The following is a 26,043-nucleotide window of genomic DNA, read 5'->3' as shown; positions in this document are numbered from 1 at the left end:
GGAGTCATATAAAAAATGGAAACTGGGACAGATTACAAAGGATGAATATAGGCAAACAACACAGGAATGCAGGGGCAAGATTAGAAAGGCAAAGGCACAAAATGAGCTCAAACTAGCTACGGGAATAAAGGGAAACAAGAAGACTTTTTATCAATACATTAGAAGCAAGAGGAAGACCAAAGACAGGGTAGGCCCACTGCTTAGTGAAGAGGGAGAAACAGTAACAGGAAACTTGGAAATGGCGGAGATGCTTAATGACTTCTTTGTTTCGGTCTTCACCGAGAAGTCTGAAGGAATGCCTAACATAGTGAATGCTAATGGGAAGGGGGTAGGTTTAGCAGATAAAATAAAAAAAGAACAAGTTAAAAATCACTTAGAAAAGTTAGATGCCTGCAAGTCACCCGGGCCTGATGAAATGCATCCTAGAATACTCAAGGAGCTAATAGAGGAGGTATCTGAGCCTCTAGCTATTATCTTTGGAAAATCATGGGAGACGGGAGAGATCCCAGAAGACTGGAAAAGGGCAAATATAGTGCCCATCTATAAAAAGGGAAATAAAAACAACCCAGGAAACTACAGACCCCAGTGAGTTTAACTTCTGTGCCAGGGAAGATAATGGAGCAAGTAATTAAGGAAATCATCTGCAAACACTTGGAAGGTGGTAAGGTGATAGGGAACAGCCAGCATGGATTTGTGAAGAACAAATCATGTCAAACCAATCTGATAGCTTTCTTTGATAGGATAACAAGCCTTGTGGATAAGGGTGAGGCTGTGGATGTGGTATACCTAGACTTTAGTAAGGCATTTGATACGGTCTCGCATGATATTCTTATTGATAAACTAGGCAAATACAATTTAGATGGGGCTACTATAAGGTGGGTGCATAACTGGCTGGATAACCGTACTCAGAGAGTTGTTATTAATAGTTCCCAATCCTGCTGGAAAGCCATAACGAGTGGGGTATCGCAGGGGTCTGTTTTGGGACCGGCGCTGTTCAATATCTTCATCAACGACTTAGATATTGGCATAGAAAGTACGCTTATTAAGTTTGCGGATGATACCAAACTGGGAGGGATTGCAACTGCTTTGGAGGACAGGGTCATAATTCAAAATGATCTGGACAAATTGGAGAAATGGTCTGAGTTAAACAGGATGAAGTTTAACAAAGACAAATGCAAAGTGCTCCACTTAGGAAGGAACAATCAGTTTCACACATACAGAATGGGAAGAGACTGTCTAGGAAGGAGTACGACAGAAAGGGATCTAGGGGTTATAGTGGACCACAAGCTAAATATGAGTCAACAGTGTGATGCTCTTGCAAAAAAAGCAAACCTGATTCTGGGATGTATTAACAGGTGTGTTGTGAGCAAGACACGAGAAGTCATTCTTCCGCTCTACTCTGCTCTGGTTAGGCCTCAGCTGGAGTATTGTGTCCAGTTCTGGGCACCGCATTTTAAAAAAGATGTGGAGAAATTGGAAAGGGTCCAGAGAAGAGCAACAAGAATGATTAAAGGTCTTGAGAACATGACCTATGAAGGAAGGCTGAAAGAATTGGCTTTGTTTAGTTTGGAAAAGAGAAGACTGAGAGGAGACATGATAGCAGTTTTCAGGTATTTAAAAGGGTGTCATAAGGAGGAGGGAGAAAACTTGTTCACCTTAGCCTCTAAGGATAGAACCAGAAGCAATGGGTTTAAAGTGCAGCAAGGGAGGTCTAGGTTGGACATTAGGAAAAAGTTCCTAACTGTCAGGGTGGTTAAACACTGGAATAAATTGCCGAGGGAGGTTGTGGAATCTCCATCTCTTGAGATATTTAAGAGTAGGTTAGATAAATGTCTATCAGGGATGGTCTAGATGGTATTTGGTCCTGCCATGCGGGCAGGGGACTGGACTCGATGACCTCTTGAGGTCCCTTCCAGTCCGATAATCTATGAATGTATGAAAAAAACACTGTTCTCCACCCCCACCCAGGTTGGCCAGGGAGGCGGCTCTAGCAGGGGGGGCAGGAGGGATTCTGGCAGCAGTGAAGTGGGTTGCGGGGAAGTTGAGATCTTGCCCCAAGTCATCCCAGACACTAATGCTAAGCCACAGGATGGCAGCATCTAGTGTTAGTGGAGTCCAAACACTATTTCAACCCTACAGTTTTCGAGGAACAGGAGAAAGGACAAAAGAAGTAAGAGATGAAGAGAAAGGAAGGAGGGATGGAGGAAAAGGTAAAACAAAAAGGACAAACCCTAATGTCCCCAGTGATTCTACGGCACAAAATCCAAGGGATGGAATAAAATTCTGCCATCTTAAACTACTGTTTTCCATGCCTAGAATTCAGCTGGCACCACGTGGATCAGACTGAGCAGCTGCCAAAACCTCTTGGAGGCTCTTACCTTCTAAACAGGGACGTCTGTTTTCTAGTAAAATCAGTAAAAGGAAAGGAGAAAACTCGAAAGAGGCTCCTGCACGCACTCACGTACGTGAACCCTAATACTCTCTCAGTCCTCAAAGAAAGACCCCGAGAAGGAGACTTGCTGAAGCAAAGCCACAGGGTCTCTGAGGTTTCCCTGGCCCTGTGCTCCTGTCCTGCCAGGCTGATATCAGCATCTCTCTCTGAGGTCACCACCTCCCTAACACATTTGACCAATAAGCTGACATCCTGCAAAAGACCTTTGTGATATCACTGCCACCAATCAAACCCTTAAGTGCTAATGTCCTGCTGCTGGCCTGACACTATGAAGGTTTGAGCTACTCTCTGTGGATCACCCCACTCAATGAGTCTTCATTCTAGGAAGCAAGTGGGCTAGACAGTAAAACATCAGAGGCTGCTCCCAATGCTACACTCAGTGTTTCCAAAATTAGTAGACTGTATGGCCACAAGGGACCTTTAGAGCATCTAATCTAAGCCCCTGCATATCATAGGCTTCCTGTATAGTACAATAGTTACTCTTTGGGCACACACATTGCAGAAAGGCATCTAGTCTTCCTTCAATGACATCAAGAGATGGAGAATCCACCACTTTCCCTTTTAGTGAGTGCCAGGGGGCTCCATTTCCCCTTCCACTAGCTCCCCATTTACAGTGAGCCAGAGCAGTACCTGCAGCAGGGAGCGGGAGTTGCTGATGGCCTCAGAGGCACAGCCCCTGCAGTGTCTCAGGAATCTGGCGCAAGTGCCGGATGATGCGGAGCTGGTGCATCACTTTTGGCCGTGACGTCCTCCTGCTGCAAGGGAACGAGAACCTGTCAGAGACTCAAACGCCCCGAGGAATCAGCGGGAATTAAGGGCACCTGGAACCAGCACTACTTCCACCCATCACCTGCCCACCACTGAGGGATAAATTCACCTCCTGAACCCCAGAATGGAGTCTTCTTGTCCTTTCTAGTAACCTCCAGTGCCAACCCCCCTACTTGAAGGATGAGCTCCTGCTATCTCCCCCTCAGTGCCCTTGACAGCTGTTCCACCTCCAAACCACAGCTCAAGTTATTAGTACCTTTGGACACAGACTGGCTAACCTAGTGAGGAGGGCTTTAAACTAGGTTCGAACGGGACAGGTGAGCAAAGCCCACAGGTAAGTGGGGAACATGGAGACCGGGGAGATGGGTCAAAAACGAGAGGGAGTGTGGGCTATATTGTCAGAGGGAAAGGAGGGTCAGGACAAAACTGGGAGGAAACATCAAACCAGTATCTTAGATGCCTATATACAAATGCGAGAAGTATGGGGAATAAGCAGGAAGAACTGGAAGTGCTAATAAATAAACACAACTATGACATTGTTGGCATCACTGAAACTTGGTGGGATAATACACATGATTGGAATGTTGGTGTGGATGGGTACAGCTTGCTCAGGAAGGATAGACAGGGGAAAAAGGGAGGAGGTGTTGCCTTGTATATTAAAAATGTACACACTTGGACTGAGGTAGAGATGGACATAGGAGACGGAAGTGTTGAGAGTCTCTGGGTTAGGCTAAAAGGGGTAAAAAACAAGGGAGATGTCATGCTAGGAGTCTACTACAGGCCACCTAACCAGGTGGAAGAGGTGGATGAGGCTTTTTTTAAGCAACTAACAAAATCATCCAAAGCCCAAGATTTGGTGGTGATGGGGGACTTCAACTATCTGGCTATATGTTGGGAAAATAACACAGCGGGGCACAGACTATCCAACAAATTCCTGGACTGCATTGGAGACAACTTTTTATTTCAGAAGGTTGAAAAAGCTACTAGGGGGGAAGCTGTTCTAGACTTGATTTTAACAAATAGGGAGGAACTCGTTGAGAATTTGAAAGTAGAAGGCAGCCTGGGTGAAAGTGATCATGAAATCATAGAGTTTGCAATTCTAAGGAAGGGTAGAAGGGAGAACAGCAAAATAGAGACAATGGATTTCAGGAAGGCAGATTTTGGTAAGCTCAGAGAGCTGATAGGTAAGGTCCCATGGGAATCAAGACTGAGGGGAAAAACAACTGAGGAGAGTTGGCAGTTTTTCAAAGGGACACTATTAAGGGCCCAAAAGCAAGCTATTCCGCTGGTTAGGAAAGATAGAAACTGTGGCAAAAGACCACCTTGGCTTAACCATGAGATCTTGCATGATCTAAAAAATAAAAAGGAGTCATATAAAAAATGGAAACTGGGACAGATTACAAAGGATGAATATAGGCAAACAACACAGGAATGCAGGGGCAAGATTAGAAAGGCAAAGGCACAAAATGAGCTCAAACTAGCTACGGGAATAAAGGGAAACAAGAAGACTTTTTATCAATACATTAGAAGCAAGAGGAAGACCAAAGACAGGGTAGGCCCACTGCTTAGTGAAGAGGGAGAAACAGTAACAGGAAACTTGGAAATGGCGGAGATGCTTAATGACTTCTTTGTTTCGGTCTTCACCAAGAAGTCTGAAGGAATGCCTAACATAGTGAATGCTAATGGGAAGGGGGTAGGTTTAGCAGATAAAATAAAAAAAGAACAAGTTAAAAATCACTTAGAAAAGTTAGATGCCTGCAAGTCACCCGGGCCTGATGAAATGCATCCTAGAATACTCAAGGAGCTAATAGAGGAGGTATCTGAGCCTCTAGCTATTATCTTTGGAAAATCATGGGAGACGGGAGAGATTCCAGAAGACTGGAAAAGGGCAAATATAGTGCCCATCTATAAAAAGGGAAATAAAAACAACCCAGGAAACTACAGACCCCAGTGAGTTTAACTTCTGTGCCAGGGAAGATAATGGAGCAAGTAATTAAGGAAATCATCTGCAAACACTTGGAAGGTGGTAAGGTGATAGGGAACAGCCAGCATGGATTTGTGAAGAACAAATCATGTCAAACCAATCTGATAGCTTTCTTTGATAGGATAACGAGCCTTGTGGATAAGGGTGAGGCTGTGGATGTGGTATACCTAGACTTTAGTAAGGCATTTGATACGGTCTCGCATGATATTCTTATTGATAAACTAGGCAAATACAATTTAGATGGGGCTACTATAAGGTGGGTGCATAACTGGCTGGATAACCGTACTCAGAGAGTTGTTATTAATAGTTCCCAATCCTGCTGGAAAGCCATAACGAGTGGGGTATCGCAGGGGTCTGTTTTGGGACCGGCGCTGTTCAATATCTTCATCAACGACTTAGATATTGGCATAGAAAGTACGCTTATTAAGTTTGCGGATGATACCAAACTGGGAGGGATTGCAACTGCTTTGGAGGACAGGGTCATAATTCAAAATGATCTGGACAAATTGGAGAAATGGTCTGAGTTAAACAGGATGAAGTTTAACAAAGACAAATGCAAAGTGCTCCACTTAGGAAGGAACAATCAGTTTCACACATACAGAATGGGAAGAGACTGTCTAGGAAGGAGTACGGCAGAAAGGGATCTAGGGGTTATAGTGGACCACAAGCTAAATATGAGTCAACAGTGTGATGCTGTTGCAAAAAAAGCAAACCTGATTCTGGGATGTATTAACAGGTGTGTTGTGAGCAAGACACGAGAAGTCATTCTTCCGCTCTACTCTGCTCTGGTTAGGCCTCAGCTGGAGTATTGTGTCCAGTTCTGGGCACCGCATTTTAAAAAAGATGTGGAGAAATTGGAAAGGGTCCAGAGAAGAGCAACAAGAATGATTAAAGGTCTTGAGAACATGACCTATGAAGGAAGGCTGAAAGAATTGGCTTTGTTTAGTTTGGAAAAGAGAAGACTGAGAGGAGACATGATAGCAGTTTTCAGGTATTTAAAAGGGTGTCATAAGGAGGAGGGAGAAAACTTGTTCACCTTAGCCTCTAAGGATAGAACCAGAAGCAATGGGTATAAAGTGCAGCAAGGGAGGTCTAGGTTGGACATTAGGAAAAAGTTCCTAACTGTCAGGGTGGTTAAACACTGGAATAAATTGCCGAGGGAGGTTGTGGAATCTCCATCTCTTGAGATATTTAAGAGTAGGTTAGATAAATGTCTATCAGGGATGGTCTAGATGGTATTTGGTCCTGCCATGCGGGCAGGGGACTGGACTCGATGACCTCTCGAGGTCCCTTCCAGTCCGATAATCTATGAATGTATGAAAAAAACACTGTTCTCCACCCCCACCCAGGTTGGCCAGGGAGGCGGCTCTAGCAGGGGGGGCAGGAGGGATTCTGGCAGCAGTGAAGTGGGTTGCGGGGAAGTTGAGATCTTGACCCAAGTCATCCCAGACACTAATGCTAAGCCACAGGATGGCAGCATCTAGTGTTAGTGGAGTCCAAACACTATTTCAACCCCACAGTTTTCGAGGAACAGGAGAAAGGACAAAAGAAGTAAGAGATGAAGAGAAAGGAAGGAGGGATGGAGGAAAAGGTAAAACAAAAAGGACAAACCCTAATGTCCCCAGTGATTCTACGGCACAAAATCCAAGGGATGGAATAAAATTCTGCCATCTTAAACTACTGTTTTCCATGCCTAGAATTCAGCTGGCACCACGTGGATCAGACTGAGCAGCTGCCAAAACCTCTTGGAGGCTCTTACCTTCTAAACAGGGACGTCTGTTTTCTAGTAAAATCAGTAAAAGGAAAGGAGAAAACTCGAAAGAGGCTCCTGCACGCACTCACGTACATGAACCCTAATACTCTCTCAGTCCTCAAAGAAAGACCCCGAGAAGGAGACTTGCTGAAGCAAAGCCACAGGGTCTCTGAGGTTTCCCTGGCCCTGTGCTCCTGTCCTGCCAGGCTGATGTCAGCATCTCTCTCTGAGGTCACCACCTCCCTAACACATTTGACCAATAAGCTGACATCCTGCAAAAGGCCTTTGTGATGTCACTGCCACACCCAACCAAACCCTGAAGTGCTAATGTCCTGCTGCTGGCCTGACACCTTGAAGGTTTGAGGTTGTCATAACTATAAAGGGAAGGGTAACAGCTGTCCTGTGTACAGTACTATAAAATCCTCCTGGCCAGAGACTCCAAAATCCTTTTCCCTGTAAAGGGTTAAGAAGCTCAGGTAACCTGGCTGGCATCTGACCTAAAGGACCAATAAGGGGACAAGATACTTTCAAATCTTGGGGAGGGGAAGGCTTTTGTTTGTGTTCTTTGTTTGTGTGGGTGTTCGCCCTCGGGACTGAGAGGGACCCATCAATCCAGGTTCTCCACATCTTTCTAAACAAGTCTCTCCTATTTCAAACAAGGCGTGTTAGTTTTCCTTTGTTTTCTCAACTTGTAAATGTACCTTTTACTAGACTGTTTATCTTTGTTTGCTGTACTTTGAACCTAAGACTAGAGGGGAGTCCTCTGAGCTCTTTAAGTTTGATTACCCTGTAAGGTTAATTTCCATACTGATTTTACAGAGATGATTTTTACCTTTTTCTTTAATTAAAAGCCTTATTTTTAAGAACCTGATTGATTTTTCCTTGTTTTAAGATCCAAGGAGTTTGGATCTTGATTCACCAGGAGTTGGTGGGAGGAAGGAGGGGAATGGTTAATTTCTCCTTCTTTTAGATCCAAGGGGGTTGGATCTGTATTCACCAGAAGTTGGTGGGAGGAAGGAGGGGGGACGGTTTATTTCTCCTTGTTTTAAGATCCAAGGGGTTTGGATCTGTATTCACCAGGGAATTGCTGAAAGGTTTCTCAAGGCTACCTAGGGGAGGAAATTAGCCTTGGGATGGTGGTTAAGCTTACAAGTTTTCATGCAGGCCCCTACATTTGTACCCTAAACTTCAAAGTGGGGATACAGCCTTGACACAGGTACTCTCTGTGGATCACCCCACTCAATGCGTCTTCATTCTAGGAAGCAAGTCGGCTAGACAGTAAAACATCAGAGGCTGCTCCCAATACTACACTCGGTGTTTCCAAAATTTGTAGACTTTATGGCCACAAGAGACCTTTAGAGCATCTCATCTAAGCCCCTGCATATCATAGGCCTCCTGTATAGTACAATAGTTACTTTTTGGGCACACACATTCCAGAAAGGCATCTAGTCTTCATGCAATGACATCAAGAGATGGAGAATCCACCACTTTCCCTTTTAGTGAGTACCAGGGGGCTCCATTTCCCCTTCCACTAGTTCCCCATTTACAGTGAGACAGAGCAGTACCTGCAGCAGGGAGCGGGAGTTGCTGGTGGCCTCAGAGGCACAGCCCCTGCAGTGTCTCAGGAATCTGGCGCAAGTGCCGGATGATGCGGAGCTGGTGCATCACTTTTGGCCGTGACGTCCTCCTGCTGCAAGGGAACGAGAACCTGTCAGAGACTCAAACGCCCCGAGGAATCTGGAGGAATTAAGGGCACCTGGAACCAGCAGTATTTCCACCCAGCACCTGCCGACCACTGAGGGATAAATTCACCTCCTGAACCCCAGAATGGAGTCTTCTTCTCCTTTCTAGTAACCTCCAGTGCCAACCCCCCTCCTTGAAGGATGAGCTCCTGCTATCTCCCCCTCAGTGCCCTTGACAGCTGTTCCACCTCCAAACCACAGCTCAAGTTATTAGTACCTTTGGACACAGACTGGCTAACCTAGTGAGGAGGGCTTTAAACTAGGTTCGACGGGGACAGGTGAGCAAAGCCCACAGGTAAGTGGGGAACATGGAGACCGGGGAGATGGGTCAAAAACGAGAGGGAGTGTGGGCTATATTGTCAGAGAGAAAGGAGGGTCAGGACAAAACTGGGAGGAAAGATCAAACCAGTATCTTAGATGCCTATATACAAATGCGAGAAGTATGGGGAATAAGCAGGAAGAACTGGAAGTGCTAATAAATAAATACAACTATGACATTGTTGGCATCACTGAAACTTGGTGGGATAATACACGTGATTGGAATGTTGGTGTGGATGGGTACAGCTTGCTCAGGAAGGATAGACAGGGGAAAAAGCATCCTGGAATACTCAAGGAGCTACACTCAGTGTTTCCAAAATTTGTAGACTTTATGGCCACAAGAGACTTTTAGAGCATCTCATCTAAGCCCCTGCATATCATAGGCCTCCTGTATAGTACAATCGTTACTTTTTGGGCGCACACATTCCAGAAAGGCATCTAGTCTTCATTCAATGACATCAAGAGATGGAGAATCCACCACTTTCCCTTTTAGTGAGTGCCAGGGGGCTCCATTTCCCCTTCCACTAGCTCGCCATTTACAGGGAGACAGAGCAGTACCTGCAGCAGGGAGCGGGAGTTGCTGAAGGCCTCAGAGGCGCAGCCCCTGCAGTGTCTCAGGCACCTGGCGCAAGTGCAGGATGATGCGGGTGCATCACTTTTGACGTGACGTCCTCCTGCTGCAAGGGAACGAGAACCTGTCAGAGACTCAAACGCCCCGAGGAATCAGGGGGAATTAAGGACACCGGGAACCAGCAGTATTTCCACTCAGCACCTGCCCACCACTGAGGGATGAATTCACCTCCTGAACCCCAGAATGGAGTCTTCTTGTCCTTTCTAGTAACCTCCAGTGCCAAATCCCCTCCTTGAAGGGTGAGCTGCTGCTACCTCCCTCTCAGTGCCCTTGACAGATGTTCCACCACCAAACCACAGCTCAAGTTATCAGAACCCTCTTCTCCACCCCCACCCAGGTTGGCCAGGGAGGTGGCTCTAGCAGGGGTGGCAGGAGGGATTCTGCCAGTAGTGAAGTGGGTTCCGGGGAGGTTGAGATCTTGCCCCAAGTCATCCCAGACACCAATGATAATCCACACGATGGCAGCATCTAGTGTCAGTGGAGTCCAAGCACTATTTCAACCACACAGGTTTGGATGAACTCCCCACAAAGGGAGGTGAAGAGCACCCCCAGCAACACACAAACACACAGACACACAAACCACTCCCGGTGGTGGGAGGGGAACAGGAGAAAGGACAAAAGAAGTAAGAGATGAAGAGAAAGGAAGGAGGGAGGGAGGAAAAGGTAAAATGAAAAGGACAAACACTAATGTCCCCAGTGATTCTACGGGACAAAATCACAGGGAGGGAATAAAATTCTGCCAGCTTGAACTAGTGTTTTCCATGCTTAGAATTCAGCTGGCACCAGGTGGATCAGACTGAACAGGATACAAACCTCTCCGAGGCACTTACTTTCCTCAAAGAGAGACCTCAAGGAGGAGACTTGCTGAAGCAAAGCCAGAGGGGTCTCTGAGCTTTCCCTGGCCCTCATGTCAGCATCTCTCTCTGATGTCAGCATCTCTCTCTGAGGTCACCACCTCCCTAACACATTTGACCAATAAGCTGACGTCCTGCAAAAGGCCTTTGTGATGTCACTGCCACACCCAACCAAACCCTGAAGTGCTAATGTCCTCCTGCTGGCCTGACACTTTGAAGGTTTGAGCTACTCTCTGTGAATCACCCCACTCAATGGGTCTTCATTCTAGGAAGCAAGCCGGCTAGACAATAAAACATCAGAGGCTGCTCCCAATGCTACACTCCGTGTTTCCAAAATTACTACACTTTATGGCCAGAAGAGACCTTTAGAGCATCTAATCTAAGCCCCTGCATATCATGGGCTTCCTGTATAGTACAATAGTTACTTTTTGGGTACAAACATTCCAGAAAGGTATCTAGTCTAAATTAAATGACATTAAGAGATGGAGAATCCATCACTTTCCCTTTTAGTGAGTGCCAGGGGGTTCCATTTCCCCTTCCACTAGCTCCCCATTTACAGTGAGCCAGAGAAGTACCTGCAGCAGGGAGCGGGAGTTCCTGAAGGCCTCAGAGGCGCAGCCCCTGCAGTGTCTCAGGCACGTGGCGTAAGTGCAGGATGATGCGGAGCTGGTGCATCATTTTGGCCGTGACGTCCTCCTGCTGCAAGGGAACGAGAACCTGTCAGAGACTCAAACGCCCCGAGGAATCAGGGGGAATTAAGGGAACCTGGAACCAGCAGCATTTCCACCCAGCACCTGCCCATCAATGAGAGATGAATTCACCTCCTGAACCCCAAAATGGAGTCTTCTTGTCCTTTCTAGAAACCTCCAGAGCCAACCCCCCTCCTTTTAGGGTGAGCTCCTGCTACCTCCTGCTCAGTGCCCTTCACAGATATTCCACCTCCAAACCACAGCTCAAGTCATCAGAACCCTCTTCTCCACCCCGACACAGGTTGGGCTGGGAGGCGGCTCTAAGAGGCTGTGCAGGAGGGATTCTGACAGCAGTGAAGTAGGTTGCAGGGAGGTTGAGATCTTGACCCAAGTCATCCCAGGCACTAATGCTAAGTCACACAATGGCAGCATCTACTGTCAGTGGGGTCCAAGCACTATTTCAACCCCACAGTTTTGGATCAACTCCCCACAAGGGGAGGAGAAGAGAACCATCAGCACCACACACACACACACACACACACACCACTCCTGGTGGTGTGAGGGGAACAAGAGAAAGGACAAAAGAAGTAAGAGATGAAGAAAAAGGAAGGAGGGATGGAGGAAAAGGGAAAAGGAAAAGGACAAACCCTAATGTCCCCATGTCGGACATCAGGAATGGTAACATACATAAGCCAGTATGTGAACACTTCAATCTCCCTGGTCATTCTATTACAGATTTAAAAGTCACTATCATTGAACAAAAAAAACTTCAGAAACAGACTTCAAAGAGAAACAGCAGAACTAAAATTCATTTGCAAATTCAACACCATTAATCTGGGCTTGAATAGGGACTGGGAGTGGCTGGCTCACTACAGAAGCAGCTTTTCCTCTCCTGGAATTGACACCTCCTCATCTATTATTGGGAGTGGACTACATCCACCCTGATTTTTGAATTGGCCCTGTCAACACTGGTTCTCCACTTGTGAAGTAACTCCCTGCTCTCCATGTGTCAGTATATAATGCCTGCATCTGTAACTTTCACTCTATGCATCCGAAGAAGTGAGGTTTTTACTCACGAAAGCTTATGCCCAAATAAATCTGTTAGTCTTTAAGGTGCCACCAGACTCCTTGTTGTTTTTGTAGATACAGACTAACATGGCTACCCCCTGATACTTGACACCATGCAAGGCACTAAATTTAGCCGTATGGAGTGGAAATCCATCAACCTCAACAAAAAACTTGCACAGATACAGACAGACATCATCTTCCTCTCCAAATGCAAACAGATGGACATCATACCAAAAGGACTGAAGGTAAAAAATCCATTGCAATCAACATACTACACTGAGTATGGTGAGAGATTGTGCCACACACTCTCTCAAAGAAACTGAGGAACCACCTGATCAGCATCCTGTACAGCAGACAGGAGAAGATCAAGAATGAGCTCTCAGAACTGGAGACTCTCATACAATACCAGCCTTCTACACAAACTTCCACGTGGCTGGACTTTACAAAAATGAGACAAGCCATTTACAATGCACACTTCACTTCTCTACAGAGGAAAAAGGACTGTAAGTTATCTAAACTAATACCTGCCACTAGGGGCTATAACAATGGTACCCTCAACTCATCTAACAACATTGTCAATCTTTCCAACCACACGCTTAGCCCAGCAGAAGAGTCTGTCCTATCTCGGGGACTCTCTTTCTGTCCCACCGTCCCCACGAACATGATACAGTTCTGCGGTGATCTGGAAGCCTACTTTCCTCGTCTCCGACTCAAGGAATATTTTCAACGCACCACTGAACAGTGCACTGACCCACAGGAACCCTCCTACCAACACTACAAAAAGAAGAATTCTGCGTGGACTCCTCCTGACGGTCGAAATGACAGACTGGACCTCTACATAGAGTGTTTCCGCAGACGTGCACAGGCTGAAATTGTGGACAAACAACATCACTTGTCCCATAACCTCAGCCGTACAGAACGCAATGCCATCCACAGCCTCAGAAACAACTCTGACATTATCATCAAAGGGGCTGACAAAGGAGGTGCTGTAGTCATAATGAACAGGTCAGATTATGAACAGGAGGCTGCCAGGCAACTCTCCAAGACCACATTCTACAGGCCACTATCCTCTGATCCCACTGAGGAATACCAAAAGAAACTACACCATCTGCTCAAGAAACTCCCAGCTATAGTACGGGAACAAATCTACATGGACACACCCCCAGAACCCCGACCAGGGGTATTCTATCTGCTACCCAAGATCCATAAACCCGGAAACCCTGGACGCCCCATCATCTCAGGCATTGGCACTCTGACGGCAGGATTATCTGGCTATTTGGCCTCTCTCCTCAGGCCCTATGCTACCAGCACTCCCAGCTATCTTCGAGACACCACCAACTTCCTGAGGAAACTACAATGCATTGATGTTCTTCCTGGAAACACCATCCTGGCCACCATGCATGTAGAAGCACTTTATACCAATATTCTACATGAGGATGGACTACAAGCTGTCAGGAACAGTATCCCTGATGAGGCCACAGCAAGCCTGGTGGCTGAGCTTTGTGACTTTGTCCTCACCCACAACCACTTCAGATTTGGGGACAACTTATACCTTCAAGTCAGTGGCACTGCTATGGGTACTCGCATGGCCCCACAGTATGCCAACATTTTTATGGCTGACTTAGAACAACGCTGCCTCAGCTCTCGTCCCCTAGTGCCCCTCCTCTACTTGCCCTACATTGACGACATCTTCATCATATGGACCCACGGAAAGGAGGCCCTTGAAGAATTCCACCTGGACTTCAACAATTTCCACCCCACCATCAACCTCAGCCTGGACCAGTCCACACAAGAGATCCACTTCCTGGACACTACAGTACAAATAAGTGATGGTCACATAAACACCACCCTATACCGGAAACCTACTGACCGCTATACGTACCTACATGCCTCCGGCTTCCATCCAAGACACATCACACGATCCATTGTCTACAGCCAAGCCCTAAGATACAACCGAATTTGCTCCAACCCCTCAGACAGAGACAAACACCTACAAGATCTTTATCAAGCATTCGTAAAACTACAATACCCACCTGGGGAAGTGAGGAAACAGATTGACAGAGCAAGACGGGTACCCAGAAATCACCTACTACAGGACAGGCCCAACAAGGACAATAACAGAACACCACTGGCCATCACATACAGCCCCCAGCTAAAACCTCTCCAGCGCATTATCCACGATCTACAACCTATCCTGGAAAATGATCCCTTACTCTCACAGACCTTGGGAGGCAGGCCAGTCCTCGCTTACAGACAACCCCCCAACCTGAAGCAAATACTCACCAGCAACTACACACCACACCACAGAAACACCAACCCAGGAACCTATCCCCGTAGCAAACCTCGTTGCCTACTCTGTCCCCATATCTACTCTGGCAACAGCATCAGAGGACCCAACCACATCAGCCACACCATCAGGGACTCATTCACCTGCACATCCACTAATGTCATATATGCCATCATGTGCCAGCAATGCCCCTCTCCCATGTACATTGGCCAAACCGGACAGTCCCTCCGCAAAAGAATAAATGGACACAAATCGGACATCAGGAGTGGTAACATACATAAGCCAGTAAGTGAACACTTCAATCTCCCTGGTCATTCTATTACAGATTTAAAAGTCACTATCATTGAACAAAAAAACTTCAGAAACAGACTTCAAAGAGAAACAGCAGAACTAAAATTCATTTGCAAATTCAACACCATTAATCTGGGCTTGAATAGGGACTGGGAGTGGCTGGCTCACTACAGAAGCAGCTTTTCCTCTCCTGGAATTGACACCTCCTCATCTATTATTTGGAGTGGACTACATCCACCCTGATTTTTGAATTGGCCCTGTCAACACTGGTTCTCCACTTGTGAAGTAACTCCCTGCTCTCCATGTGTCAGTATATAATGCCTGCATCTGTAACTTTCACTCTATGCATCCGAAGAAGTGAGGTTTTTACTCACGAAAGCTTATGCCCAAATAAATCTGTTAGTCTTTAAGGTGCCACCAGACTCCTTGTTGTTTTCCTAATATCCCCAGTGATTCTACGGGACAAAATCCCAGGGAGGGAATAAAATTCTGCCACCTTAAACTAGTGTTTTCCATGCCTAGAATTCAGATGGCACCAGGTGGATCAGACTGAACAGGTTACAAACCTCTCCGAGGCACTTACTTTCTCAACAGGGACTTCTGTTTTCTAGTAAAATGGGTAAAAGGAAAGGAGAAAACTCGAAAGAGGCTCCTGCTCACACTCACATATGTGAACCCTAATAATATCTCAGTCCTCAAAGAGAGCTCGAGAAGGAGACTTGCTGAAGCAAAGCCACAGGGGTCTCTGAGGTTTCCCTGGCCCTGCGCCCCTGTTTTGCCTGGCTGATGTGAGCATCTCTCTCTGAGGTCACCACCTCCCTAACAACTTTGACCAATAGGCTGAGCTCCTGCAAAAGGCCTTTGTGATGTCACTGCCACACCCACCCATCCCCTGAAGTGCTAATATCCTGCTGCTGGCCTGACACTTTGGAGGTTTGAGCTACTCTCTGTGGATCACCCCACTCAATGCGTCTTCATTCTAGGAAGCAAGCCGGTTAGACAGTAAAACATTAGAGGCTGCTCCCAATGCTACACTCAGTGTTTCCAAAATTAATACACTTTATGGCCAGAAGAGACCTTTAGAGCATCTCATCTAACCCCCTGCATATCATAGGCTTCCTGTATAGGACAATAGTTACTTTTTGGGCACAAACATTCCAGAAAGGCATCTAGTTTCATTCAATGACTTCAAGAGATGGAGAATCCACCACTTTCCCTTTCACTGAGTGCCAGGGGGCTCCATTTCCCCTTCCACTAGCTCCCCATTTACAGTGAGCCAGAGCAGTACCTGCAACAGAGAGCGGGAGTTGCTGAAGGCCTCAGAGGCACAACCCCTGCAGTGTCTCAGGCACCTGGCGCAAGTGATGGATGATGCGGAGCTGGTGCCTCACTTTGGCCGTGACGCCCTCCTGCTGCAAGGGAATGAGAACCTGTCAGACTCAAACGCCCCGAGGAATCAGGGGGAATTAAGGGCACCTGGAACCAGCAGTATTTCCACCCAGCACCTGCCCAACACTGAGGGATGAATTCACCTCCTGAATCCCAGAATGGAGTCTTCTTGCTCTTTCTAGTAACCTCCAGTGCCAATCCCCCTCCTTCTAGGGTGAGCTCCTGCTACCTCCCCCTCAGTGTCCTTGACAGCTGTTCCACCTCCAAACCACAGCTCAAGTTATTAGTACCTTTGGACACAGACTGGCTAACCTAGTGAGGAGGGCTTTAAACTAGGTTCGACGGGGACAGGTGAGCAAAGCCCACAGGTAAGTGGGGAACATGGAGACCGGGGAGATGGGTCAAAAACGAGAGGGAGTGTGGGCTATATTGTCAGAGAGAAAGGAGGGTCAGGACAAAACTGGGAGGAAAGATCAAACCAGTATCTTAGATGTCTCTATACAAATGCGAGAAGTATGGGGAATAAGCAGGAAGAACTGGAAGTGCTAATAAATAAATACAACTATGACATTGTTGGCATCACTGAAACTTGGTGGGATAATACACATGATTGGAATGTTGGTGTGGATGGGTACAGCTTGCTCAGGAAGGATAGACAGGGGAAAAAGGGAGGAGGTGTTGCCTTGTATATTAAAAATGTACACACTTGGACTGAGGTAGAGATGGACATAGGAGACGGAAGTGTTGAGAGTCTCTGGGTTAGGCTAAAAGGGGTAAAAAACAAGGGAGATGTCATGCTAGGAGTCTACTACAGGCCACCTAACCAGGTGGAAGAGGTGGATGAGGCTTTTTTTAAGCAACTAACAAAATCATCCAAAGCCCAAGATTTGGTGGTGATGGGGGACTTCAACTATCCGGCTATATGTTGGGAAAATAACACAGCGGGGCACAGACTATCCAACAAATTCCTGGACTGCATTGGAGACAACTTTTTATTTCAGAAGGTTGAAAAAGCTACTGGGGGGAAGCTGTTCTAGACTTGATTTTAACAAATAGGGAGGAACTCGTTGAGAATTTGAAAGTAGAAGGCAGCCTGCATGAAAGTGATCATGAAATCATAGAGTTTGCAATTCTAAGGAAGGGTAGAAGGGAGAACAGCAAAATAGAGACAATGGATTTCAGGAAGGCAGATTTTGGTAAGCTCAGAGAGCTGATAGGTAAGGTCCCATGGGAATCAAGACTGAGGGGAAAAACAACTGAGGAGAGTTGGCAGTTTTTCAAAGGGACACTATTAAGGGCCCAAAAGCAAGCTATTCCGCTGGTTAGGAAAGATAGAAAATGTGGCAAAAGACCACCTTGGCTTAACCATGAGATCTTGCATGATCTAAAAAATAAAAAGGAGTCATATCAAAAATGGAAACTGGGACAGATTACAAAGGATGAATATAGGCAAACAACACAGGAATGCAGGGGCAAGATTAGAAAGGCAAAGGCACAAAATGAGCTCAAACTAGCTACGGGAATAAAGGGAAACAAGAAGACTTTTTATCAATACATTAGAAGCAAGAGGAAGACCAAAGACAGGGTAGGCCCACTGCTTAGTGAAGAGGGAGAAACAGTAACAGGAAACTTGGAAATGGCGGAGATGCTTAATGACTTCTTTGTTTCGGTCTTCACCGAGAAGTCTGAAGGAATGCCTAACATAGTGAATGCTAATGGGAAGGGGGTAGGTTTAGCAGATAAAATAAAAAAAGAACAAGTTAAAAATCACTTAGAAAAGTTAGATGCCTGCAAGTCACCCGGGCCTGATGAAATGCATCCTGGAATACTCAAGGAGCTAATAGAGGAGGTATCTGAGCCTCTAGCTATTATCTTTGGAAAATCATGGGAGACGGGAGAGATTCCAGAAGACTGGAAAAGGGCAAATATAGTGCCCATCTATAAAAAGGGAAATAAAAACAACCCAGGAAACTACAGACCAGTGAGTTTAACTTCTGTGCCAGGGAAGATAACGGAGCAAGTAATTAAGGAAATCATCTGCAAACACTTGGAAGGTGGTAAGGTGATAGGGAACAGCCATCATGGATTTGTGAAGAACAAATCACGTCAAACCAATCTGATAGCTTTCTTTGATAGGATAACGAGCCTTCTGGATAAGGGTGAGGCTGTGGATGTGGTATACCTAGACTTTAGTAAGGCATTTGATACGGTCTCGCATGATATTCTTATTGATAAACTAGGCAAATACAATTTAGATGGGGCTACTATAAGGTGGGTGCATAACTGGCTGGATAACCGTACTCAGAGAGTTGTTATTAATAGTTCCCAATCCTGCTGGAAAGCCATAACGAGTGGGGTATCGCAGGGGTCTGTTTTGGGACCGGCGCTGTTCAATATCTTCATCAACGACTTAGATATTGGCATAGAAAGTACGCTTATTAAGTTTGCGGATGATACCAAACTGGGAGGGATTGCAACTGCTTTGGAGGACAGGGTCATAATTCAAAATGATCTGGACAAATTGGAGAAATGGTCTGAGTTAAACAGGATGAAGTTTAACAAAGACAAATGCAAAGTGCTCCACTTAGGAAGGAACAATCAGTTTCACACATACAGAATGGGAAGAGACTGTCTAGGAAGAAGTACGGCAGAAAGGGATCTAGGGGTTATAGTGGACCACAAGCTAAATATGAGTCAACAGTGTGATGCTCTTGCAAAAAAAGCAAACCTGATTCTGGGATGTATTAACAGGTGTGTTGTGAGCAAGACACGAGAAGTCATTCTTCCGCTCTACTCTGCTCTGGTTAGGCCTCAGCTGGAGTATTGTGTCCAGTTCTGGGCACCGCATTTTAAAAAAGATGTGGAGAAATTGGAAAGGGTCCAGAGAAGAGCAACAAGAATGATTAAAGGTCTTGAGAACATGACCTATGAAGGAAGGCTGAAAGAATTGGCTTTGTTTAGTTTGGAAAAGAGAAGACTGAGAGGAGACATGATAGCAGTTTTCAGGTATTTAAAAGGGTGTCATAAGGAGGTGGGAGAAAACTTGTTCACCTTAGCCTCTAAGGATAGAACCAGAAGCAAATGGTTTAAACTGCAGCAAGGGAGGTCTAGGTTGGACATTAGGAAAAAGTTCCTAACTGTCAGGGTGGTTAAACACTGGAATAAATTGCCGAGGGAGGTTGTGGAATCTCCATCTCTTGAGATATTTAAGAGTAGGTTAGATAAATGTCTATCAGGGATGGTCTAGATGGTATTTGGTCCTGCCATGCGGGCAGGGGACTGGACTCGATGACCTCTCGAGGTCCCTTCCAGTCCTAGAATCTATGAATGTATGAAAAAAACACTGTTCTCCACCCCCACCCAGGTTGGCCAGGGAGGCGGCTCTAGCAGGGGGGGCAGGAGGGATTCTGGCAGCAGTGAAGTGGGTTGAGGGGAAGTTGAGATCTTGACCCAAGTCATCCCAGACACTAATGCTAAGCCACAGGATGGCAGCATCTAGTGTCAGTGGAGTCCAAACACTATTTCAACCCCACAGTTTTTGAGGAACAGGAGAAAGGAGAAAAGAAGTAAGAGATGAAGAGAAAGGAAGGAGGGATGGGGGAAAAGGTAAAACAAAAAGGACAAACCCTAATGTCCCCAGTGATTCTACGGCACAAAATCCAAGGGATGAAATAAAATTCTGCCATCTTAAACTACTGTTTTCCATGCCTAGAATTCAGCTGGCACCAGGTGGATCAGACTGAACAGGTTACAAACCTCTCCGAGGCACTTACTTTCTCAACAGGGACGTCTGTTTTCTAGTAAAATCAGTAAAAGGAAAGGAAACAACTCGAAAGAGGTTCCTCCTCGCATTCACATATGTGAACCCTAATACTCTCTCAGTCCTCAAAGAGAGACCTCGAGAAGGAGACTTCCTGAAGCAAAGCCACAGGGGTCTCTGAGGTTTCCCTGGCCCTGGGCCCCTGTCCTGCCTGGCTGATATCAGCATCTCTCTCTGAGGTCACCACCTCCCTAACACCTTTGAGCAATTCACCTCCTCAACCCCAGAATGGAATCTTCTTGTCCTTTCTAGTAACCTCCAGTGCCAACCCCACTCCTTGTAGGATGAGCTCCTGCTACCTCCTGCTCAGTGCCCTTGACAGCTGTTCCACCTCCAAACCACAGCTCAAGTTATCAGAACCCTCTTCTCCACCCGCACCCAGGTTGGGCAGGGAGGCGGATCTAGGAGGGGGGGCAGCAGGGATTCTGAAAGCAGAAAAGTGCGTTGCGGGGAGGTTGAGACCTTGCCCCAAGTCATCCCAGACAGTCATGTTAAGCCACAGGATGGGAGCATCTAGTGTCAGTGGAGTCCAAGCACTATTTAAACCTCACAGTATTCGATCAACTTTCCACAAGGGGAGGTGAAGAGCACCGCCAACAACAAACACACACACACACACACACACACCCCACTCCTGGTGGTGGGAGGGGAACAGGAGAAAGGACAAAAGAAGTAAGAGATGAAGAGAAAGGAAGGAGGGATGGAGGAAAAGGTAAAACGAAAAGGACAAAACCTAATGTCCCCAGTGATTCCACGGGACAAAATCCCAGGGAGGGAATAAAATTCTGCCACCTTGAGCTAGTGTTTTCCATGCCTAGAATTCAGCTGGCACCAGGTGGATCAGACTGAAAAGGTTACAAACCTCTCCGAGGCTCTTACCTTCTTAACAGGGACGTCTGTTTTCTAGTAAAATCAGTAAAAGGAAAGGAGAAAACTCGAAAGAGGCTCCTGCACGCACTCACGTACGTGAACCCTAATACTCTCTCAGTCCTCAAAGAGAGACCTCGAGAAGGAGACTTGCTGAAGCAAAGCCACAGGGTCTCTGAGGTTTCCCTGGCCCTGTGCTATTTCAAACAGGGCGTGTTAGTTTTCCTTTCTTTTCTCAACTTGTAAATGTACCTTTTACTAGAGTGTTTATCTTTGTTTGCTGTACTTTGAACCTAAGACTAGAGGGGAGTCCTCTGAGCTCTTTAAGTTTGATTACCCTGTAAGGTTAATTTCCATACTGATTTTACAGAGATGATTTTTACCTTTTTCTTTAATTAAAAGCCTTATTTTTAAGAACCTGATTGATTTTTCCTTGTTTTAAGATCCAAGGAGTTTGGATCTTGATTCACCAGGACTTGGTGGGAGGAAGGAGGGGGGATGGTTAATTTCTCCTTGTTTTAAGATCCAAGGGGTTTGGATCTGTATTCACCAGGGAATTGGTGAAAGGTTTCTCAAGGCTACCCAGGGGAGGAAATTAGCCTTGGGATGGTGGTTAAGCTTAGAAGTTTTCAGGCAGGCCCCTACATTTGTACCCTAAACTTCAAAGTGGGCATTCAGCCTTGACACAGGTACTCTCTGTGGATCACCCGACTCAATGCGTCTTCTTTCTAGGAAGCAAGCCGGCTAGACAGTAAAACATCAGAGGCTGCTCCCAATACTACTGTTTCCAAAATTTGTAGACTTTATGGCCACAAGAGACCTTTAGAGCATCTCATCTAAGCCCCTGCATATCATAGGCCTCCTGTATAGTACAATAGTTACTTTTTGGGCGCACACATTCCAGAAAGGCATCTAGTCTTCATTCAATGACATCAAGAGATGGAGAACCCACCACTTTCCCTTTTAGTGAGTGCCAGGGGGCTCCATTTCCCCTTCCACTAGCTCCCCATTTACAGTAAACCAAAGCAGTACCTGCAGCAGGGAGCGGGAGTTGCTGATGGCCTCAGAGGCACAGCCCCTGCAGTGTCTCAGGCACCTGGCGCAAGTGCAGGATGATGCGGAGCTGGTGCATCGCTTTGGCCGTGACGTCCTCCTGCTGCAAGGGAACGAGAACCTGTCAGAGACTCAAACGTCCCGAGGAATCAGGAGGAATTAAGGGCACCTGGAACCAGCAGTATTTCCACCCAGCACCTGCCGACCACTGAGGGATGAATTCACCTCCTCAACCCCAGAATGGAGTCTTCTTGTCCTTTCTAGTAACCTCCAGTGACAACCCCCCTCCTTGTAGGGTGAGCTCCTGCTACCTCTCCCTCAGTGCCCTTGACAGCTTTTCCACCACCAAACCACAGCTCAAGTTATCAGAACCCTCTTCTCCACCCCCACCCAGGTTGGGCAGGGAGGCGGCTTTAGCAGGGGGGGCAGGAGGAATTCTGCCAGCAGTGAAGTGCGTTGCGGGGAGGTTGAGATATTGTCTGAAGTCATCCCAGACACTAATGCTAAGCCACAGGATGGCAGCATCTAGTGTCAGTGGAGTCCAAGCACTATTTCAACCATACAGTTTTGGATGAACTCCCCACAAGGGGAGGTGAAGAGCACCCCCAGCAACACACACACAAACACACACACACACACACACACCACTCCTGGTGGTGAAAGGGGAACAGGAGAAAGGACAAAAGAAGTAAGATATGAAGAGAAAGGAAGGGGGGATGGAGGAAAAGGTAAAACGAAAATGAGAAACACTAATGTTCCCTGTGATTCTACGGGACAAAATCCCACAGAGGGAATAAAATTCTGCCACCTTAAACTAGTGTTTTCCATGCCTAGAATTCAGCTGGCACCAGATGGACCTCATTGAGCAGCTTCCAAAACCTCTTGGAGGCTCTTACCTTCTAAATAGGGACGTCTGTTTTCTAGTAAAATCCGTCAAAGGAAAGGAGAAAACTCCAAAGAGGCTCCTGCTCGCACTCACACATGTGAACACTAATACTCTCTCAGTCCTCAAAGAGAGACCTCGAGAAGGAGACTTGCTGAAGCAATAACAGAGACTTGGTGGGATAACTCACATGACTGGAGTACTGTCATGGATGGATATAAACTGTTCAGGAAGGACAGGCAGGGCAGAAAAGGTGGGGGAGTTGCATTGTATGTAAGAGAGGAGTATGAGTGCTCAGAGGTCCGGTATGAAACTGTAGAAAAACCTGAGAGTCTCTGGATAAAGTTGAGAAGTGTGAACAACAAGGGGGATGTCGTGGTTGGAGTCTGGTATAGACCACCAGACCAGGGGGATGAGGTGGACGAGGCTTTCTTCTGGCAACTAGCAGAAGTTGCTAGATCGCAGGCCCTGGTTCTCATGGGAGACTTTAATCACCCTGATATCTGCTAGGAGAGCAATACAGCGGTGCACAGACAATCCAGGAAGTTTTTGGAACGTGTAGGGCACAATTTCCTGGTGCAAGTGCTGGAGGAACCAACTAGGGGCAGAGCTTTTCTCGACCTGCTGCTCACAAACAGGGAAGAATTAGTAGGGGAAGCAAAAGTGGATGGGAACCTGGGAGGCAGTGACCATGAGATGGTCGAGTTCAGGATCCTGACACAAGGAAGAAAGGAGAGCAGCAGAATATGGACCCTGGACTTCAGAAAAGCAGACTTTGACTCCCTCAGGGAACAGATGGGCAGGATCCCCTGGGAGAATAACATGAAGGGCAAAGGGGTCCAGGAGAGCTGGCTGTATTTTAAAGAATCCTTATTGCGGTTGCAGGAACAAACCATCCCGATGTGTAGAAAGAATAGTAAATATGGCAGGCGACCAGCTTGGCTAAACAGTGAAATCCTTGCTGATCTTAAACGCAAAAAAGAAGCTTACAAGAAGTGGAAGATTGGAGAAATGACCAGGGAGGAGTATAAAAATATTGCTCAGGCATGCAGGAGTGAAATCAGGAAGGCCAAATCACACTTGGAGTTGCAGCTAGCAAGAGATGTTAAGAGTAACAAGAAGGGTTTCTTCAGGTATGTAAGCAACAAGAAGAAAGTCAAGGAAAGTGTGGGCCCCTTACTGAATGAGGGAGGCAACCTAGTGACCGAGGATGTGGAAAAAGCTAATGTACTCAATGCTTTTTTTGCCTCTGTCTTCACGAACAAGGTCAGCTCCCAGACTGCTGCACTGGGCAGCACAATATGGGGAGAAGGTGACCAGCCCTCTGTGGAGAAAGAAGTGGTTCGGGACTATTTAGAAAAACTGGACGTGCACAACTCCATGGGGCTGGATGCGCTGCATCCGAGGGTGCTAAAGGACTTGGCGGATGAGATTGCACAGGCATTAGCCATTATTTTTGAAAACTCATGGCGATCGAGGGAGGTCCCGGATGACTGGAAAAAGGCTAATGTCGTGCCCATCTTTAAAAAAGGGAAGGAGGAGGATCCGGGGAACTACAGGCCAGTCAGCCTCACCTCAGTCCCTGGAAAAATCATGGAGCAGGTCCTCAAGGAATCAATGATGAAACACTTAGAGGAGAGGAAAGTGATCAGGAACAGTCAGCATGGATTCACCAAGGGGAAGTCGTGCCTGACTAACCTAATTGCCTTCTATGATGAGATAACTGGCTCTGTGGATGAGGGGAAAGCAGTGGATGTGTTATTCCTTGACTTTAGCAAAGCTTTTGATACGCTCTCCCACAGTATTCTTGCCACCAAGTTAAAGAAGTATGGGCTGGATGAATGGACTGTAAGGTGGATAGAAAGCTGGCTGGATCGTCGGGCTCAACGGGTAGTGATCAATGGCTCCATGTCTAGTCGGCAGCCGGTTTCAAGCGGAGTAGTGCCCCAAGGGTCGGTCCTGGGGCCGGTTTTGTTTAATATCTTTATTAATGATCTGGAGGATGGTGTGGACTGCACTCTCAGCAAGTTTGCAGATGACACTAAACTAGGAGGCGTGGTAGATACGCTAGAGGGTAGGGATCGGATACAGAGGGACCTAGACAAATTAGAGGATTGGGCCAAAAAAAACCTGATGAAGTTCAACAAGGACAAGTGCAGAGTCCTGCACTTAGGACGGAAGAATCCCATGCACTGCTACAGACTAGGGACCGAATGGCTAGGTAGCAGTTCTGCAGAAAAGGACCTAGGGGTCACAGTGGACGAGAAGCTGGATATGAGTCAACAGTGTGCTCTTGTTGCCAAGAAGGCTAACGGCATTTTGGGCTGTATAAGTAGGGGCATTGCCAGCAGATCGAGGAACGTGATCGTTCCCCTTTATTCGACATTGGTGAGGCCTCATCTGGAATACTGTGTCCAGTTTTGGGCCTGTGGAAGCAGAGAAAGAGCTCACAGGAAGGGGATGCAATGAATGACAGTTCGTTAGCAAGAGTTAGGCTAACTGTAACCCTAATAACGCGAGATTTGTAGAAGCGAGAAATGTGTGAGGCGGGTGAGAAAGAACTGTGTAAGAAGTCATTATGACCTGGTATAGATAAGGTGTAGAAGACCTTGTGTAGATAAGGTATAGAAAATATTGTATGTTGGCAAGAGTCAAAACAAGTGAAGAAATGAGATATCAAGATGGCCTATGTATAAACAAAACGCAGCTGTCCCTCGTTATTTCTGTAATGAAAGGTATAAATGCTTGCTGTAATTAGTTACCTGGGAGAGACGTGCTTAGCTCTCTCCCTCTGGGCAATTGTGAGAGTTAATAAAGCATCTGACTTGCTGTACCTAAACAAATAGTGAGAACTCTGTTTTTCTCCGACAGGCCCCACACAACAAGAAGGATGTGGAAAAATTGGAAAGAGTCCAGCGGAGAGCAACAAAAATGATTAGGGGTCTGGAGCACATGACTTATGAGGAGAGGCTGAGGGAACTGGGATTGTTTAGTCTCCAGAAGAGAAGAATGAGGGGGGATTTGATAGCAGCCTTCAACTACGTGAAGGGGGGTTCCAAAGAGGATGGAGCTCGGTTGTTCTCAGTGGTGGCAGATGACAGAACAAGGAGCAATGGTCTCAAGTTGCAGTGGGGGAGGTCCAGGTTGGATATTAGGAAACACTATTTCACTAGGAGGGTGGTGAAGCACTGGAA

At 46.6% G+C, this 26,043-nt stretch overlaps 2 long non-coding RNA genes across 2 annotated transcripts in view; both read right to left on the bottom strand.

The window, feature by feature from the left end:
* LOC135977691 (uncharacterized) overlaps nucleotides 1-26,043 on the bottom strand; it is a 123,289-nt gene that overhangs the window by 70,610 nt on the left and 26,636 nt on the right. The gene's annotated exons all lie outside the window — the stretch shown is intronic.
* Nucleotides 1-26,043, bottom strand: part of LOC135977690 (uncharacterized) — a 43,880-nt gene that overhangs the window by 13,931 nt on the left and 3,906 nt on the right. Inside the window, exon 4 of the long non-coding RNA XR_010595113.1 lies at nucleotides 21,946-22,069. This is a non-coding gene — a long non-coding RNA (uncharacterized LOC135977690). The remainder of the gene's footprint in view (nucleotides 1-21,945; nucleotides 22,070-26,043) is intronic.

The sequence above is a fragment of the Chrysemys picta genome, unplaced genomic scaffold (assembly GCF_011386835.1).
Source record: "Chrysemys picta bellii isolate R12L10 unplaced genomic scaffold, ASM1138683v2 scaf11, whole genome shotgun sequence".
NCBI classification, from domain to species: domain Eukaryota; kingdom Metazoa; phylum Chordata; order Testudines; family Emydidae; genus Chrysemys; species Chrysemys picta.
The sequence above is the reverse complement of the archived record's forward strand: the minus strand, read 5'-3'. Positions and strand labels throughout refer to the sequence as shown.